Consider the following 5000-nt stretch of genomic DNA (forward strand, 5'->3'; position numbering starts at 1 on the left):
AAGGGGGTGTGAGTTCTCAGAGGTTTGATGAGGGATAGGGGGCCAACACAAGGGCCAAGTACCAGCACCCATCGCACGTCATGTGCGCACACCCCCCCGGCCCCCCTCCCAATCGCCGGAACCCCAATGCCGCCGGTCAGGTTCTCCGGCGGTACTCCGGCGATGCTCCGGCGATGCTGTCCCGAGTGAAAAAAATGCGGCACCAGCACATGCTGGAGCCAAGCATGGGCACCGTGGCTCAAAATCGAACTTCGGCCAAGGCCTCGACCATCAATGGCACATGATGACGCATGGTGATGGCACATGCATCGACCATCATCGGCATAGGCTGCCCTTCGGTACGGGCACTTGCCTCGACCGCCATCGGCACAAGCTGGGCCCTGGTGTGGGTTGTTGCCTCGATCACCAGCGGCAAATGCTGAGCCTTGGTGTGGGCGGTTGCCTCGAGCACCATCGGCAGACCCTGGGCCCTGGTGCGGCCGGTTGCCCCGATAACCATCGGCACACGCTGGGCCCTGGAGCGGCCGGTTGCCTCGATCACCATCGGCAAAAGCTGGGCCCTGGTGCGGGCGCTTGCCTCGACCACCATCGGCACACGCTGGGCACTGGTGCGGGCGCTTGCCTCGACCACCATCGGCACACGCTGGGCCCTGGTGCGGGCGGTTGCCTCGATCACCATCGGCACACGCTGGGCCCTGGTGCGGGCGGTTGCCCCCAGCACCATCGGCACACGTTGGGCCCTGGTGCGGGCGCTTGCCTCGACCACCATCGGCACACGCTGGGCCCTGGTGCGGGCGCTTGCCTCGACCACCATCGGCACACGCTGGGCCCTGGTGCGACAGGTTGCCTCGACCACCATCGGCACACGCTGGGCCCTGGTGCGGGCGCTTGCCTCGACCACCATCGGCACACGCTCGGCCCTGGTGCGGTCGGTTGCCTCGAGCACCATCGGCACACGCTGGGCCCTGGTGCGGGCGCTTGCCTCGACCACCATCGGCACACGCTGGGCCCTGGTGCGGGCGCTTGCCTCGACCACCATCGGCACACGCTGGGCCCTGGTGCGGCAGGTTGCCTCGAGCACCATCGGCACACGCTGGGCCCTGGTGCGGTCGGTTGCCTCGAGCACCATCGGCACACGCTGGGCCCTGGTGCGGGCGCTTGCCTCGACCACCATCGGCACACGCTGGGCCCTGGTGCGGTCGGTTGCCTCGATCACCATCGGCACACGCTGGGCCCTGGTGCGGGCGGTTGCCTCGACCACCATCGGCACACGCTGGGCCCTGGTGCGGGCGCTTGCCTCGACCACCATCGGCACACGCTGGGCCCTGGTGCGGTCGGTTGCCTCGAGCACCATCGGCACACGCTGGGCCCTGGTGCGGCAGGTTGCCTCGACCACCATCGGCAGCCTCGAGCACCATCGGCACACGCTGGGCCCTGGTGTGGTCGGTTGCCTCGAGCACCATCGGCACACGCTGGGCCCTGGTGCGGCAGGTTGCCTCGACCACCATCGGCAGCCTCGACCACCATCGGCACACGCTGGGCCCTGGTGCGGGCGCTTGCCTCGACCACCATCGGCACACGCTCGGCCCTGGTGCGGTCGGTTGCCTCGAGCACCATCGGCACACGCTGGGCCCTGGTGCGGCAGGTTGCCTCGAGCACCATCGGCACACGCTGGGCTCTGGTGCGGCAGGTTGCCTCGACCACCATCGGCACACGCTGGGCCCTGGTGCGGCAGGTTGCCTCGACCACCATCGGCACACGCTGGGCCCTGGTGCGGGCGGTTGCCTCGACCACCATCGGCACACGCTGGGCCCTGGTGCGGCAGGTTGCCTCGAGCACCATCGGCACACGCTGGGCCCTGGTGCGGCAGGTTGCCTCGAGCACCATCGGCACACGCTGGGCCCTGGTGCGGGAGCTTGCCTCGAGCGCCATCGGCACACGCTGGGCCCTGGTGCGGCAAGTTGCCTCGAGCACCATCGGCACACGCTGGGCCCTGGTGCGGTCGGTTGCCTCGAGCACCATCGGCACACGCTGGGCGCTGGTGCGGGCGCTTGCCTCGACCACCATCGGCACACGCTGGGCCCTGGTGCGGTAGGTTGCCTCGATCACCATCGGCACACGCTGGGCCCTGGTGCGACAGGTTGCCTCAAGCACCATCGGCACACTATCGGCCCTGGTGCGGGCGGTTGCCTCGACCACCATCGGCACACGCTGGGCCCTGGTGCGGGCGCTTGCCTCGAGCACCATCGGCACACGCTGGGCCCTGGTGGGTTTAGGCACATCTTCAAATTTCTGCCGTGCCAATGCCATTTTTATGGCTTGTAAATTCATACAATGGTCCCCTAAGCCTTCACGTGAAGTTTCGTTGGAAGATGACTCGTTTTCTATTTTTCACGATTTTCGAAACTTTTTGCGGTTCGGGATTTTTTAAAATTTTTTTATATCGATTTTTGGCCCCAAATTTTGTAGGCATGATCCTTCTATTTTTGTTGGCATGCACAAAAAAATTCAGCTAAAAACTCGAAGTAGAGAAGATTTTGTGACCGTTTGAAAAAAGTGTCCCCATTTCAGACACTTTAACGGCTACTGGTAGCAAACCTGTAAAATCTCAAATGCTCTTTAAGGGGGTGTGAATTCTCAGAGGTTTGATGAGGGATAGGGGGCCAACACAAGGCCAAGTACCAGCACCCATCGCACATCATGTGCGCACACCCCCCCGGCCCCCCTCCCAATCGCCGGAACCCCAATGCCGCCGGTCAGGTTCTCCGGCGGTACTCCGGCGACGCTCCGGCGATGCTCCGGCGATGCTCCGGCGATGCTGTCCCGAGTGAAAAAAATGCGGCACCAGCACATGCTGGAGCCAAGCATGGGCACCGTGGCTCAAAATCGAACTTCGGCCAAGGCCTCGACCATCAATGGCACATGATGACGCATGGTGATGGCACATGCATCGACCATCATCGGCATAGGCTGCCCTTCGGTACGGGCACTTGCCTCGACCGCCATCGGCACAAGCTGGGCCCTGGTGTGGGTTGTTGCCTCGATCACAATCGGCACATGCTGAGCCTTGGTGCGGGCGGTTGCCTCGAGCACCATCGGCAGACCCTGGGCCCTGGTGCGGCCGGTTGCCCCGATAACCATCGGCACACGCTGGGCCCTGGGGCGGGCGCTTGCCCCCAGCACCATCGGCACACGCTGGGCCCTGGTGCGGGCGGTTCCCTCGACCACCATCGGCACACGTTGGGCCCTGGTCCGGGCGGTTGCCCCCAGCACCATCGGCACACGCTGGGCCCTGGTGCGGGCGCTTGCCCCCAGCACCATCGGCACACGCAGGGCCCTGGTGCGGGCGGTTGCCCCGAACACCATCGGCACAAGCCGGCCCTTGGTGCGGGCTCCTGGCTCGACCACCATCGGCACACGCTGGGCCCTGGTGCGGGCGGTTGCCTCGAACACCATCGGCACACGCCGGCCCTTGGTGCGGCCGGTTGCCTCGACCACCATCGGCACACGCTCGGCCTTGGTGAGGGCGCTTGCCTCGACCACCATCGGCACACGCTGGGCCCTGGTGCGGGCGCTTGCCTCGACCACCATCGGCACACGCTCGGCCTTGGTGCGGGCGCTTGCCTCGACCACCATCGGCACACGCTGGGCCCTGGTGCGGGCGGTTGCCTCGACCACCATCGGCACACGCTCGGGGTGGTGAGGGCGCTTGCCTCGACCACCATCGGCACACGCTGGGCCCTGGGGCGGGCGCTTGCCCCCAGCACCATCGGCACACGCTGGGCCCTGGTGCGGGCGGTTCCCTCGACCACCATCGGCACACGTTGGGCCCTGGTCCGGGCGGTTGCCCCCAGCACCATCGGCACACGCTGGGCCCTGGTGCGGGCGCTTGCCCCCAGCACCATCGGCACACGCAGGGCCCTGGTGCGGGCGGTTGCCCCGAACACCATCGGCACAAGCCGGCCCTTGGTGCGGGCTCCTGGCTCGACCACCATCGGCACACGCTGGGCCCTGGTACGGGCGGTTGCCTCGAACACCATCGGCATACGCCGGCCCTTGGTGCGGCCGGTTGCCTCGACCACCATCGGCACACGCTCGGCCTTGGTGAGGGCGCTTGCCTCGACCACCATCGGCACACGCTGGGCCCTGGTGCGGGCGCTTGCCTCGACCACCATCGGCACACGCTGGGCCCTGGTGCGGGCGCTTGCCTCGACCACCATCGGCACACGCTGGGCCCTGGTGCGGGCGCTTGCCTCGACCACCATCGGCACACGCTCGGCCTTGGTGCGGGCGGTTGCCTCGACCACCATCGGCACACGCTGGGCCCTGGTGCGGGCGGTTGCCTCGACCACCATCGGCACACGCTGGGCCCTGGTGCTGGCGGTTGCCTCGACCACCATCGGCACACGCTGGGCCCTGGTGCGGGCGGTTGCCTCGAACACCATCGGCACAAGCCGGCCCTTGGTGCGGGCGGTTGCCTCGAGCACCATCGGCACACGCCGGCCCTGGTGCGGGCGGTTGCCTCGACCACCATCGGCACACGCTGGGCCCTGGTGCGGACGGTTGCCTCGAGCACCATGGGCACACGCTGGCCCTTGGTGCGGGCTCTTGCCTCGACCACCATCAGCAGAAGATGGCCCCTACGTCGAACACCATCGATACATGCCGGGCCTTGGTGTGGGCACATGCCTCGAGCTGGTGCGGGCGGTTGCCTCGACCACCATCGGCACACGCTGGGCCCTGGTGCGGGCGCATGCCTCGACCACCATCGGCACCTGCGCACCCTCGGTGTGGGATTTGCTTGTTTGGAAAAAGTGTCCCCGTTTCAGACATTTTAACGTCTACTGGTAGCATATCTGTAAAATCTCTAATGCTCTTTAGGGGGTGGTGGTCCGGCACCCCCTCTCCCCCCCCCACGGGGGGAGTAGGTGTGCGCGATGGGCCTCCCATTGCGTGCACCCCGGCCAACGTCCCTCGAACGAAATACAGGGCGTGCATGC

The sequence above is a fragment of the Durio zibethinus genome, unplaced genomic scaffold (genome assembly GCF_047325235.1).
Source record: "Durio zibethinus cultivar Kanyao isolate XHJ-2024 unplaced genomic scaffold, ASM4732523v1 HiC_scaffold_391, whole genome shotgun sequence".
Taxonomy (NCBI): domain Eukaryota; kingdom Viridiplantae; phylum Streptophyta; class Magnoliopsida; order Malvales; family Malvaceae; genus Durio; species Durio zibethinus.